This window comes from Stegodyphus dumicola, chromosome X2, assembly GCF_044657685.1.
Source record: "Stegodyphus dumicola isolate Sdum_Otavi_A_Nest chromosome X2, ASM4465768v1".
In the NCBI taxonomy this organism is placed as follows: domain Eukaryota; kingdom Metazoa; phylum Arthropoda; class Arachnida; order Araneae; family Eresidae; genus Stegodyphus; species Stegodyphus dumicola.
In genome coordinates, this window is record NC_140781.1 from 16,691,121 (window position 1) to 16,707,254 (window position 16,134).

Sequence of the window (16,134 nt, forward strand, 5' to 3'; positions counted from 1 at the left end):
AAGGTATACGAGTTGTGTTTTAATTGGCAACTAATTTTATTACATGGATATCATTTGATGTTAACATATGGTAAAATGCTTTATCATGGTTACAGTTATTTGTTTCAGCATGGTGACAAAATGGGGTGTCTCATGTTACGAACACTTCACAAACATGTGATTTTCAACTCTTTTGAGATTACCTGTGTCACATAATGAACACTAAAGGTTTTCTGGAAAAATTATTTTGATATTTTCTTTGCTTAACTTAAACATGCCTTATAGCAAGATCATGATTTCAGTTAGGAAAATTTACAGCAAAACTGTGTTTTAGGCAGTGCTCGGATACTTTCAAATTAGATACTGGTTCATAAGTAAATGGTTTTATTTTTTTCTACATTTAAAACATTAACTGATAATCCCTTACTTTACATAATATCAATAAATGTTTTTATGTATACTGGTGATGCTGATTTCCACCCATAAGATAGCTATTATTATTATGATAATTATTATGATGTCCACCCCATCAGATAGCTATTATTATTTATAAAGCATATCTTCATATGCTTCATAAATAATAATCTATTAATTCTATCTTATAAAATTCATTATCATTTGTGCACTTGAAGTCTTTCAAATGGCAAAGGACAGTCTTTTCAAGAATTTGCCCAATATTTATGTGTACTATGGCAATATACATACATTGTGAAACTCTTGATGGTTGTTGTAAAAAGTTAATAATGGTGTTTTGTTGCCAGATAAAATGGGTTGGAATTCAACAAATAAAAACTTCAAGTTGCAGTACCAAAATTTAAATATTTAAGTCACATAGTCTCATTTGAGACCCAAGTAACATACAAGCAATTTCGAAATTTTCACATCTGATAATAAATAAGAATTGATGAGATTTATGTGTATGGCAATATATGATGATTAATGAGATTTCTGTTTAAATTTTCACAAGAAACTTTAAATAATTTATTGAAGAAAAGAAATCAGCTGGTCATCTTATTTGTATGTTATAACTTATGTGTTACCTTGCTATTCTGACTCTTTGCATAAAACTGTACATAACAATTTATTATTTTTCACTTGTGAAGCTTTATTTTCCAAGTTCATATATATAACTAACATAATACAATTGAGTACATATACAGTAGAAGTCCAGAAATCCGTAAAACTTGGGACCACAGGTTGTGCGGATTTTAGGACAGAAAAGATAAATCATAATATACAGACTAACATTGCAAAATAAAGAAGACATATCAGATACATTTAATTAAATTATTATATACATATTACAATAATTTATTATAAGCATTAAATTATTATATGTATTATATTATTCATTTACATTAGTGATTACAGGGATATTCAAAGGCATTAGGGATGTATTTAATAGACATATAAAAATAAGAGATATTATTAAGTATTTCTTTTTTTTTTTTAACATTTTTCTGATGGAGATTTGTTTTAAAACTTTAGGGTGCTCCAGAGTGAGGGTTTTTTTTTTTTTTTTTTTTTTTTTTTTTTTTGTAAATTATATAAAATTTTAGGTATTATCACCATTTTCCAAACCCTCATAAAAAGATATTTTCTCACTTCTACCAAATGTACTATCTCTGTCATTGTCGGAATTATATTCTTGCTGTGGCAAGTTCAAGAGCCTTTGATTTCATCATCAGTCATCTGATATTCCAGTGTTGGCTTAGCTGCACACATCATCCATTCAACAATATCTTCTTGCAAGGCCTCCTCATTTATTCTTTCTGTTGAATATAAAAGCAATTCTCTTTCTTTAACCCTTGCTGCACTGACCCTAAAACCAGAAAATTCAATGTCATCACTCTCAGTTTCAATAAACAGAGAAGATGGCCATACATCACGCCAGGCATTTACTAATGTTGTTTGAGAAACAGAATTCCATGATTCAGCTAACAAATAAATACAGTCTTTGATGGTGAATTTTTTTTATAATCACAAAGTGAAATACAAGGTGTGTTCGAAAAGTTCGGTGATTGGTCTCATGATTAAAAAACTGCGCCAGTTAGGATCTTGCCCTCACGCAGACACAGTGAGAGAAATGTCATCTAGAGCTATCTAATGGCCATTTTACGACAGATAAGAGGAAGCACACGCTATGAGCAGTTTAACACAGTCAGTGTGAGAAAGATTGTCAGTGTGACATGGAGCAACGCATAAACCTAAAGATTTGCTTCAAGTTAGGCAAAATCTGCGACGAAGACAAATGACATGTTAGTGAAAGTTTAGGGTCAGGGAAGTGAGTAAAAAGTGTGTTTATGAGTGGTTTAAACGCTTTACAGACGGAAAGGAGGATATCAAAGATGAGCTATGGTCGGGGAGCCCTACAACAAGCACAACTCCAGACAATGTGGAACGAGTTCGACGGATGCTTGCGGCAGATCGACGACTATCTTTAAGAATGATGGACAGTGGAATCTGCTCCATGACAATGCTCGGCCGCACACTGCGATCTGTCTAACCCAATTCCTCAACAGGCACCAGGTTCCAGTTTTGGATCCCCTCCATATTCTCCAGATCTGGCTCCCGCAGACTTCTTCCTGTTTCTCCGCCTCAAAGGAGTTCTGAACGGCCAACACTTTTCCAACATTACTGAGATCCAACAACATGTGACAACAGTGCTTCGAGCCATACTGAAAGAAGCGTTAACAGACAGTTTCCAACAATTGCACACTCGATGTCAAAAGTGTATTGTTGCTAATGGCGAATACTTTGAAGGCCAGTAAAACTTGTTCCTCTTGTTTCCTTTTTTTATGATAAAATTCACCGAACTTTCCGAACACACCTTGTAGAATGGTCACTTGAAAGAATTTTTTTTTTTTTCAGAAACTCTCATTTATAGTGGCATTTAATACTGTGAATTATGCTCTGGTCCATTGGTTGGATCAATGATGTAGTACTTGGGGGCAACAAAAGGGCCATGATATCACCACATGTTAAAATGGTTGCATCTGGATGTGCAGAGCAGTTGTCTAAACAATAGTAAAATCTTGCTATTTTTTGGTAACCTCACACTGTTACAATGCCTTGTAGCCTCTTTAAGGAAATGTTTCATGAACCATTCAGTCATACGTTGTTTTGTGAACCAGGAATTTTTATTATTCCTGTAAATCACACGTAAGGATTTTAATCCTTTCATGGCTCTGGGATTGGTGCTCTTACCCACTACCGCTGATTTACATTTGTAAGTTCCAGCTGCATTGCTGCATACTAAAATGGTAACTCTTTCTTTAGCTTCTTTCACTCCTGATAGTGCACTTTTGTCGCTTGTCACAAATGTCTTTCTTGGTAGACATCGCCAAAATTCCAGTCTCGTCCATATTAAAAACCAGTTCTGGGCTAAGATTTTCTTCTGCCACTAACACAGAAAATTCATCAATAAACTCCTCTGCTGCATCTTTATCTGCTGAAAGTTTTCCCCCACATGCTTTCAGATAATATATACAGTGTCGCTGCTTAAATATATTCAGCCAACCACTCTGAAATCATGTGGCTCCTCTATTTTTAAATCAACATGAATCTGCTTCCCCTTTTCTCTCAGAAGTGGTCCTGAAATTGGTACCCCATCACTCCGCCGCTCCTGAAACCACTCGTACAAGATAGCATCGAGGTTTGCCAATTTCGCCTCATGCAAAGATTTCCGGTTTCGGATTCCAGTCTGGAATCACTGTTGCTGTAAAATTTCAACAGCATTTCTTTATTTTTCCATATATCATACACGGTCCAGATCATAATTATATGATTCTGCTACAAACTGAGGAGTAGTACCTGCCTCCATCTTGTGCAGAATTTCCACTTTCTGCATTACTGTCAATGCAATGTGTTTATGTTTTTCAATGTTGCAAGCAGTAAAATCATGAGTGTGTTTCTTATCTGTTATTGTATTTAAAAGTGCTGGAATTTAAAACATTCTTAATTTATCCACAAAATATCCAGATAAAAACAAAATGGTAGCACTAAACAATCTCGTGAAATAACAAAGCTCAGAAAATACAACTACGTGAATCATGAACTTGAAAGAAGAGTTGAGTGATTCGTCTGCTTTTTTACCTCGATGCCATTTGGAGGGGGAAAAAACTTTTACCATGATGTCAATAATTTGGCATTTTCATTATGACTCATTATTATTCAATAATTATGATGTCATTATCCGGTAAATATTTTTCCTTTGGTATTTAGTTCTCCATGCTGCGATTTCTGGAACCTATAACTTGAAAGTTTATATTTTGAGAGGCAACATGGATTTCAGGAGTTAGCAGATTTCAGGTCGGCGAATTTTCGGCATTTGACTGTTCAACTAATATTACTGGTTCTATGGTTTTAAGTAATAATTTTAAACTGCACATTGAATTATTTCCTAAACAAACCTCTAATACACTAATTTATTTGAAACTTGCAAGATACATAGAATATTATATATAAAATTTAGTACATTTTTTTTAAAGCATTTTCTTTTAAAGACAAATTACTGATGTGAAGAAAAATGAAATGATAAGTAGTAGTTTGTATGCAGATAATTTGGAAAATCTTTATTTGCATAAATATTAGAAAAATATACGGCAACACTTAGAACAGTAATTTTAAATATTAAATTATGAGGAAAAGTCGGAAATTCTTTATCAATTTAGTATGGCTGATTTTAACTTATTAAATGCTGCTGTTAAACCTCCCAGGATGTGTAATTCATTAGTTAAAGTCTAGGAATTAGAAACAGAACATTCTTAAATTTACATAAAATTTTATTCTGTTAAATTTTGAAGTAATTAAATTATTCATTATATATAATACTAAGACATTCCTTCTGCCTAATTAAAAACAACCATATATTTCAGAATGTTACGGCATTTATAATGATATAGTCAGACAAACAAAAGAGAATATCATTACATTTTTACTGCACATAATTAAAGAATTAAATCGCATATTTGTAGCACTGTACACTGTTACATCATTTGTAGAAGTTTTATTTTTCATTTTAGTTTTGAAGTTTATTATTCGTTTATGAACTAGATTGTTTAATGGCAAGCACACTAGGATTATGAGATTATGGAATGTAATTATAGAGGACTTCACACGTGAAATTACAGCTTATTTGCAATGCACACGAGGAAAGTACTAAAAAAACATATAACCAACCATTTCAACTGTTGATAACAGAAATTCCTGTAAACAATTGGCTTTTGTGACTTTAATCTCTGCACTATATGTGTATTAGTATAGACGAAATTTCTCCCTGGTCTTTGATATCTTGTAATTTTTTTTTAATTAATGGAAATGTTTACTATTTGGGCATGCTCAAACATTCATTTCCTTTCTGAAATGATATGCTGCAAAAGAAAAATTAGATAAAATCTTGAGAAAACAGCTATGTTCTTTTTGAAATCATTTACAGCAGCAGCATAATGAAATACTCCAGCTGGTGTATGTAACAGTAATTACTAAAATGTTAAAAATTATTTTAATGTTTCTCTTTTCATTCTTTTTGTTTCTTAGGACATTTGGATCATATTCAGATTACATATGGAGGAAATTATGAAAACCAACCACATAGCCAGCCCATTCTCCAGGGAGATAACCTCGGACTGATGGTATATTTTCTCAAGAATAATTGACAATGTTTTAAAAATTATACAGGAAATAAAAACAGTCACCTATTACACAAGAATTTTACATTGTAATATTTGTAAAAACTTAAATGCGAATTAACTGCATTTTCAATTGCTTTAATTTCTGCTGATGCAGAAATACAGCAAAAGTATACTATGAAATAAATATTTAAAATCTCTGACAGTGAGCTAAATATATGAAATTAGAGAGAATTCTACAAAAAAGCAAATCTCAAACTTGAAACTTTAAAACCCTGACATACAATAAGTAAGATAAGCATACTCTCGGCTTTTTTACCTGACAGAATTTTTACATACCCCCTAATTTCATTACTGGTCTTCACTTTATTGTTTACAATCACTGCAAATTTTTTTATTCACTTCTAAATTCTCTAAACCAACATGTTTATTTACACAGAATGATACATTAATGGGGAATGAAGTAAAAGGTGAACTTTTAATATTTTTATAAACAGGAATTAAAAAATTACTTTAATGTACATCACAAAATACTAATACAAATAAATACCTTAAATGCAAAATGCTAAACTTTCACATTATAGTACAATTTTTTTTCAATAAATGAGCAAAAATTATACGTCAAATAGTAAAAATACAGTTGGTACCTGCATGTACACCAAAATGATGGTCTTAAATCTCAATGATCCTGCAGAATTCAGTACCATCAATTTCTAAAAATAAGAGTTTTCAAATAAATTCATATAGTAAATTAACACTTCATCAAACATTTTATGAATTATATAAATTACAGGATTTAAGATTACAAATAATGAAAATACTGTTCAAAGAATCATTTTCTGGAATCATATTTGTAAGCAATTAACCTATAAGTTAACTTAATTTGCAAGTCAGGAGGAAGTTTTTAAAAATTAAGATACAAAATGGAAATTAAAAAAATATTACATTAGTCAATCTCTGTTAAAAAGGAAACAAACAAAAAATGCAAACGTCTTTCCATTCCAGAACTGAAAGAATGAAAGAAAAAAAATCAAATTGTGAATTTTAACAGCTCTTTTATTTATAGCAACTACACATTTTATACAAGCAATTAGAAAGAACCTTGAATGTTTTCACCAAAACAGAAGTTGCAAATTTAGTGATTGTAGTGTGATTTTTTATACTGTATTATATATATATGCAAGTCAGTATGCTTGCAATGAACTTTTTAGACCAGGTTTTAAATTTACTTCTTACATAATAATATCATTCTTCATTTAAAAGATAAACCATATATTTTATGATAAAGAATGAAGTAATTTTATGACATTGTGAGTTTTTTCTGTTATAACATGTAATGGGCTGTAATTTGATTTACCCCTGTTTTCAAAACAGCTCTAAAGATCTATTCCTAATCATTTCATACAATTAAACTTCATTATATTTATTCATTTTCACCTGAATGCAAATTTTTCTCAGGCAGGCAATGCTCTGGTTTAATAATCCAGTCTCAATGTAATTTTTATAGTTTTTCAATAAAAAATTGCGTTTTTACTCAAAGCTGATACATATTTTTACTAGTACATGATTTTTCAAAAAGAAGTATGTTCATATTTCTGATTACCTATATTACATTCAATAATATTGTTGTAAATATTTAAATCCTTTTTAATTATATTTTATTTTCCTACATTTTTGCAGTGTTGTACATTGTTTTACTTAGCTATTTAATTATTTGTTGTTTTTAGGATGACAATTTGGGGATTTATTTTGCGTTTAACTGAAATTGTGGCAACATTTTGCATTTAAGAATTTAGAGAATTGTAGATATTTAACCGTTTCAATAAAAACATTTATTTGAAAAAAATTTTTCACTTAGAGCATATTTAATTTTGTAGGCAAGTAAGAACAGTAGACTTTACATATTCTTCATCATTTTCATTTTGAAATTCTCCTTTATCGCTTAAAGGATCATTACAAAATTCTTCATCAGATTCAAGATCACTACTTTCATTAAAACTGCCATTATCACTTTGATAAAATATATTCTCTATTTCTGTTATTACGGGGTTGAGTATCCCAAACTAGGTTCACCAAACTACTCAAATTATTTGTTCTGTTGCAACAGATACACATTACTTTGAAATAAACGAGAATGAATTAGCTAAATCTCGTCTCAGTTTCAATGATGTATCGGAACTTCATGTGCATCTTTGCCCAAACAAATGAATGGCATATTGATACATCAAATGCAGCCAAAGTGTTAACTCTTGAGTAATAATGTTTGAAGCAATAATGTTTGAAGTAGAGAAGAAGTAGCTCAAGAAAATGAGATAAGGGCAAATTCATTCATCATGGGCCTTGGCAACAATTTTTGTTTCCTATAACTTTCCGGAAGATTTGGGAAAACACATTTTGTAAGCTTTACGACTGATTCTTCCAGAAGAACCCATAAGCTCATATAAATATGGATCCAACAGCTAATGAGTCAACTGTGAATCAGCTGCAATATTTAGTAGATAGCTAAACAGCAATTTAGAATTTACTATGTGAGTGATTTTGAGAATTGAGACTTCTCATCACTAATGAGGAATTGCATAATATCCACATTCTCCTTTAACAATTTCTGGTTATTTATTATAATCCAAATTGTAAATTTTCATAATTATCTATTTTTCCTTGCTTATCTGGAGTGCAACAAATTTATAGCTCAAAACATTATAAAATGTTTCTTTTCAATTTCGTTTCAAATGGCAGCACACATGTAATTCTATAAAATGCTTGTTCTCACGTTTCTTATATTAACAATCATATGGTAATGTACATGCAATACGATAAAATGCTTGTTCTCATGTTTCTTATATTAACCCTCTCACTGCATACGTTTTTTTTATCAAAATAGATTCAAAAATTGCATTTTTTATTACATATTTCAAATCTACATATATTTTAGAGTTAAAATATACAACAATTTTTTGTAAAAGAGTTTTTTTTTTTTCAATATAGTATTAAATCATAGAAAAAGGTTGTCAGAATACTGAAATTGAAGAATAATGATATAAAAGGAAAATTATGAAAATTAATATTGGTTAAATTATGATTTATTTTATAAAATACAAAGGTAAAACATATATACTAATGAAAATATTTGCATAATGTAATATTTTGCATATAAATTTTCCCCACTGTCCAACATTTTCAATAGAAACTGAATTTTCAGATTCATCATTATCTGCAGAGGAATCTGAGAACCTAATAAAAAAATCACTATAATTATCTTCAATATACTTGAAATCAGAGTCAAAACTACTATCAGTGTCTTAAATATCGTCAGGAATATAGGTTATATCACTCGCGAAACGCTTTCTGCCGGACATCTTTGAATTCTGAAAAGCGCGAGCAAAATGCTACATTAAGTATTCTTGTATATTTGGCAGAAATGTGGACAACTAACACCATCTGTTAGTCCCCATCTAAATAAACAATTAAACATCACAGAAAAGCTGAAATTAAACCTTGAACTAGGAAAGAGTGGATTGCACAGTTAAATAGACGGCAAAAATTCCTCCCCGTGAAAACCGTGGATTGTGTAAATTTTGCTACTTCTACGTTGCCCGTGGAAATCGTGGGATGCGCAGCGAGAGGGTTAACCCCTTAAAGCACGAGTTTTTTTTTTTTTTTTTTTTTTTTCTTTTTCAGAAAAACTGATAAAGAATGATCAAGTTTTTTTTTGACAGGAAATGAATATATAGGTATACTATAAGTTATTTTTTGCAATTTCAGTGGTGGGAGTTGACTGGGGAGCAAGGGGTGGGATAAAAGATATTACAAAAAATATATATTATACAAAGTGTAAACAATTTGATTACATGTTTATTTTGAATTTCAAATTATTAAAATCAAATTTTCATACTTGCAAGCATAAGTATTACTAAAAATTCAGTTTGGTATGATATACCATGAGGTATGATACTGTGCAAAGTCCAACATTACATCATCAGAGTTGCTTATTATCAGATAACTTTTCTAAGCAATTAGAAAAACACTTAATAAAAAGTTAATTTGTGGTTAACTGCTTACTTTTTATTATATTTACATAATAAAAATGGATATATTACCTTTTCCACACCAAACAACTGCTTTATAATAAAGAATTTCTAACAAATTAATCATCAAAATGCACCACCTGGTTTACACAAGGAAAATGATGCATAGTGGTGCCATCTATGTTAAATAAGTTTAATTATAATCCAGCCTATCTATTTTTACTGCAACTGATCTCAGATGGGCATTAGATAAATAGCGCAAGATACAAGAGAGCCCATGTGAGACACGGCCATGTGCAAATTTGCCGGTAACTTTCACCCGTGTCAGATACGGGCAAATGCATTCAGGGGTTAACAATCTCATATGGGAATGTACATGCAATATGATAAAATGATTGTTTTATCTTACCATATTAACAATTAAATAGTAGTGCATTTTGAATGTGAATTTCAAAATAAAATAATATACTAAATTACTGATTCTTAGCTGTGCTACAGTGAAGAATAGGAGAATCATTTCAATGTACTCCAACAAAATCTCTACACAATGTTTCACAGAAAACAGGTGTTTCAAAAGCCTTGGCTTACAGAGATATTAAATTATTACATTTGAAACATGAAAAGGTGCCTGCAAGCAAATGTGCTCCATTTTGAACAGACAGGTGTTACTCATTGCAGCCATAGAAATAAATAAAATGATTCATTAATTTATGATTTTTTAATCAAAGTTTATGAGAACTGAATACATGGGTTGATTACCTGCCTCTGCCTGGCACAAAGATGTTCAAAGTGCTGAAGTGATTCTCCAATTTCAATAATTTTGTATCATATTAAAAATATATTTGCATGTCATATGCAGAAATGTTGGTTCAAGTGTTAACATTTAACATTGCACTGCACACATAATAATAAACACACAAAATAATAAGCACCTTACAACCACGTCTGAACTCACCTCACCAAGTGAATGCTTTATTCTTATTTTGTTTTTTACAAATGTTGGCTGCAGGAAAATGAAAGATTGGGAAATTCAGTTCATTATTAAGTGCACAAGGATGGCAAACTGAAAAGCAATTCTTCAAGACACCTGCACGAAATATGGGTTAGGGCTCATTTTAGCAGCAACACGCAGCTTCAGATTGTCTGTCGAGAGCTGTTCCTGTGATAGACAGACAGTAGTTGTCCATTTGATGTGTGCAAACAATTAAGTTATATAGTACAAAGTCTTTAATCCGAACATCCATAATCCGGAATGATCTACAACCTGGACCTCAAAGCTACAAACTTTCTGCGCATGCGTAAATGCATTGCGCACAATACCTTTACGCATACGCATAATACCTTTACGCATGCACGTTTAATGTATAACGGACAGTATAAGCTAGGCGAAAATTATCTAATTATCAATTTCAGTTAATGTTGCAGATTGTGTTGTTCCTTAATCTTCTAATTGGATCCAGCTTATTATTTTTTGCAGACTGTTAGAACAATTTTATAAAAAGTAAGCTTGAACTTTCGATTATGTCAAAAAGAGTTTCCAATTCTGGAGCTGCCAAAGGATCCACAAAGTGAAAGCATGTTTCGATGTACCGCTTCCGATACTGAAGAAAGTGATAGAGAGGTTATTGAAAACGAAAAAATTTCGATTGACAAGTTAGTCGGTATTCTCGACACAGCAATTACAGGACATGAACAGTGGATCTGAACAAGAAATTATGTCTATTTATTGAATTAGAGAGAAAGTATTAGCACAAAAAAATAAAGCAACTTAAACAACTTACATTGAAAGAAATGTTTAATAAAGTAAACAAATAAATATTAAGCTTTTTTTTTGTAAATTTTGATACCCTTTAGATCATAATTGCTCTTTATTTCATAAATTATGGTTTCATATTTTTAATTGTATAATTTCTGCATCTTACCAGATTTAAATTGATGATCTATAATTCGGAAAAACCCTTAATACGGAATCACCAAAGTCCCGACGAGTCCGGATTAAAGAAATTGTACTGTAACTTATATATTCACTTTTGCATGTGCAATACAACAATACTGTGCTGTCAAACTTAATTAAAATGGATTCAAAGGTGATATATGATGTCATTTTCAATAATTTTTTAATGAAATGATTTAAATTTTAAAAGAACCTTCTAAACTGCACTAAAAAAGAAAGCTAAGCAATGATAATGATGATATTAGTGATTAGGCTTATGAGCCCAAGCCCAGTACATGTAAAGATGCTTCCTCCATCAAAAAATGTAATATTCATTGCAATTATAATGGCTACTTAAAATCTGGATTTACATCTACAAGAGAAAATAACCAAACTGCTCCTGAGTGTGTGGTTGTAAACTGTCAAACAGTGCTATGGTTCTGAGCAAGCTCCGAAGTCACTTGCTCACTAATCACCCTTTGTATCAAAAAAAAAAAAAGGTACTTTCAAAAATCATTATGTGCAAGATCCAAATAAGTAAAGGTTTTCCAAAAGCAATTAATTGCTCTTAAACCTCATAATTTGGCTGATCATAAGAAACTGATATTTATAAAATGCCACAGTTCACCGCAGAATTACAAACTTGTTCTAAAAATACTGCTGAAACTTTTGCAAATATGATACAATATGATTTTGCAAACTTTCAGAAAAATGATATTATTCATCAATTTTTGTTATGTCATGAATTATCCAATTTCACAAAAGAAAAACATATTTTCGTTTAAATTAATTTGTATTTAGAAGAAATTAAAATTATGTGGAATTTGTACACAGGGATTTGCCCAGATGACACTCCGGCTGTGACTGGATCCACAGGTGAATCTGAGAAAGTAGGCAGAAATTTACAGGGTGATAGAATGCAGCTATACAAGCAATATTTGTCATAGAAAGTTTGGGCAGAATGCAAAGGGCGAGTCACTAGGTAACACTGAAATTTGGTATAAAAAGGGTCGGTCCTAGCACCCAACGGCATTTTCTTCCATGGATTGCCGAGCGGATGGCTGTTATATGAACCACGAAATTTCCAGGGCAATTGATTGGTCGAGGTGGTCCTATAGATTGGCCACCAAGATCACCGGATCTCTCGTGTTTGGACTTTATCCTGTGGAGCCATATGAAAAGCTAGAGCAGAGTTTCTTAAACTGTGGGTCGCGACTCCCATGCAGCATGGGATCACCACAAATTTTAGCAGTTTTGATATTTCTTTAGCTTATAATAATTTTGCAATTACCAAATATTTTTACACAATGTATTTGAAAATAAAGATAAGACAATACAGACAAAGAAAAAACGAAAATGTTTTGATGCATTCTCTTTATAAATGTTTATTCTACTTGCTTTGCACGTGATGCTGTCATTTTGTCTATTACCTATTTAAAATTTTCACATTGTTCTATGTCTTAAAATTAGAAATTAAAGTTAATGACCTAAAACTGCAATAGTATATTACAGTACAAATGAAAAAAACACTGACAGTTTCACTCCCACATGTGTCGGATTTGCGCTATACTTATGGGGTCCCACAAAAGTTTCATAAATATTATGGGGTCCTGGGGTCACGAAAAAAATCTCGGTGATGAAAAGAGATCGCGACTGAAAAAAGTTTAAGAAGCCTTGGGCTAGAGTACACCCATATTACTTTACTGTTACTGTAACTGTCAAAATACCAGTTAATAAAAGCACTGTTCACTACTTAAATGACTTTCATATTTAAATCAATAATTGCAATTTGAATAAAAATTTAGCTCACAATTTAAAAATGTGACCATATATAAAAAAGTACATTTGAATGTAAAATGAAAGAAAGTTGCGTTTAGATATCTATATATACAGGTATTGTAGATTTTTACTTTTTTTAAATGTAGAAATTAGAGAAGAATTTTTTCATGAAACTTACTTTAGCTCTGGAAAATAGAATAAATCTTGATTCACATGCAAGTAAAATATTTGTTTTATGATACAAGCTTCTGTTGTCATGACTTCATTCTTGTTATGCATAAATGAGTTACCTAAATATAATCAAAATATTTTTTTTTTTTTTTTTTTTTTTTTAAATTTAACTGTCTCACTCACTTTACTACAACATTAATTACAACTTGTACACAGAAATTCCTTTCATCAAAAACAAGTAGAACATTTTCATTTTTTTTTTTTTTTTTTTTTTAGGGGAGGGAATGGCAATCCCTAACACAATATTCCTATTTCATTATTTTATTCAAAACTAATTTAATATAATCATCTATAAATGTATTTACTTTGATAAAGAAATACAGAACATATTCATGAACAAGTAAAGAGACTCATTTATTCTACAACTATATTATCTCAAAATTTTAGTTAATACAGTCAGTCCACTAGTAGCTCAGAAGTATAAATGCACATTTATCTTGAAATCTAATCTCAGGCAGGCAGCCTTGCTGCATAAACATGCTTTAAGTGCTTCTTCTAATGTAAACATGAATTAGTTTCCTTTGTAAAAAAATTCTTGACTGCACAGATGTGCTTTCTCATAAATAAAGAAGACTTTCTTAAATAAAAGTAATCCTTTTTCTATTAAGAATTTTGCATAAAAAATCATAAAATATACAGTTTGCAATAACAGGAGTAGAATTCCAGATTTCAGTTAAATAGTATGACATAAATGGAACTATAAGATAATTTAGTATAGCAAATGTATCCAGAAAACTTAAAGGTCTGAAGCATGAAGAATAAAATTAGAAAAACGATTCAACAAGAAAAAAAAGCAAATATCATGAAAAGCTAAAAACAAGCTCAATTTTCAACAAGTCAACATTAAAAACCAACAGAGATAATCCCAGCTTACAGCACTATACCAAACATCTTTCAAATGACGGACTCAGTTTCAAAATAATTATTCTAGAATTTATTTATTTTTTAATTTTCAGTTTGAAAACAACATATTAATATTCTTGTGAGAAGGAACTAAGCAAAGTTATTTATTAATTTATTTACAAATGTCCAGCTTTTGACACTTGAGCCATTAGCCATCTTGCTTTCCAGTACTTCTGAGTGATAGAATTAAAACTATCAAGTGCAGAACACATGTTTGAACACTTTTTGTCCATAGGTTGTCCAGTGTCACAAAGAGAAAATGCTGGAAAATTTTTAGTCTAATCTAAAAGATAAGCATTCAAGCAATCTTGTCCATTCAAAAGACAAAATAGCAACACTGCTGTAGCACAAGCAGAATCATTAAATATTATATCTCTTGACCAGGAGATATTGCCAAGCAATTCCCTTGTGCACAAATGTGAATCATGAATCTTCCAATATTCCATATTTATCAGTCTTTTGACAGAATGAAAGTTTATATAATTTCTGGGTTTTTGGAAGACAGTCATTTCTTTCTTTCCTTTCCTTGCCAAATCTGCACTTTCATTTCCAAGTACTACACAACATGCTGGTACCCACTGTATTGCTATTGAGTTAATAGGAATATTCAAAAGATGACATCACTCATAAATGCATTTTGTTCAGAAGCTAAAATGCTTAATTTTTAATACAAAATTTACTATTAAGAATTTAAGAAAAGCACACAAATCTGACAATGATTCATTTTTAGTTGAGATAGCATTTTTCTTTGTTTAATAAGTTATGACAAATTTCATGAGGTCTAACTGCCTTAGAGGACACATCACTTTGAGAAGACACATACACTGTGTTTTTGAATTAGTGCATATAATATTAATAATCATTTACAACAATTACTTGCCAATTTAATATTGACAAAAATTAAGTTAGTCAAATGTGAAAGTTCTGGCTGCCATATAAATGAAAATGGTCATTTTAAATAAACAGAAACTGGTGAAAATGAAAGTAAATTGTTAATGGTCCATAAAATTTTTTTGCATGACCAGAGTTTAATTTCAAAAGCTTAACACGGCTTAACCAAGCACAGAAGCTAAAATGACAGTTCTGACAAATGAGACAAAACATTCTAATTTTAACATATGATTTACGTTATGCCACTCATCTGCATATAACTATGAAATCTGAACATTTATTTACTACAGAAAATAACACAGAATACAGTACACAATTGTTTACTATTGCCTTTTAACCCCAGTGCTATGCTTAAAAGTTCCTGAATTATCAGATATCTAAATTCCATTTAATATACTAAATTACAATAAGAAAACTGCAGAATTAACATTGTATCATACATGAAATGATGCTAAACTAAAGCATGCAGATTATATAGAATGTATTTCTAAAAATGATAAATGTTTCTAACACTTGGTTTTTCTTTCTCCACCAGTGGGTGTCACATTTCACCCAGCAGGAACCAGTAATAGCTGTCCATCATGAAGAAATGTCAGCCTTTGAAACAGAAACAGAATATATGAAGTGTGTCATATGTATTAAAAATAAAATGCACAATTTACCATTCAGGAATAATAGAAGAAAAGCAAAAGATATTCTGGAGATTATACATACAGACGTAAATGGACCTCACAGAACAAGTTGATGTAATGGTGAGAGACAC

At 30.8% G+C, this 16,134-nt stretch overlaps 1 long non-coding RNA gene across 11 annotated transcripts in view; it reads right to left on the reverse strand.

Annotated features, from left to right (window-relative positions):
- Nucleotides 1–1,059: 1,059 nt before the first annotated feature.
- LOC118184937 (uncharacterized) overlaps nt 1,060–16,134 on the reverse strand; it is a 57,655-nt gene continuing 42,580 nt past the window's right edge. For all 11 annotated transcript variants that reach the window (XR_015039160.1, XR_015039162.1, XR_015039156.1 and 8 more), the window contains 2 exons: nt 6,257–6,322; nt 1,060–1,801 (listed from right to left, as the gene is read on the reverse strand). This is a non-coding gene — a long non-coding RNA (uncharacterized LOC118184937). The remainder of the gene's footprint in view (nt 1,802–6,256; nt 6,323–16,134) is intronic.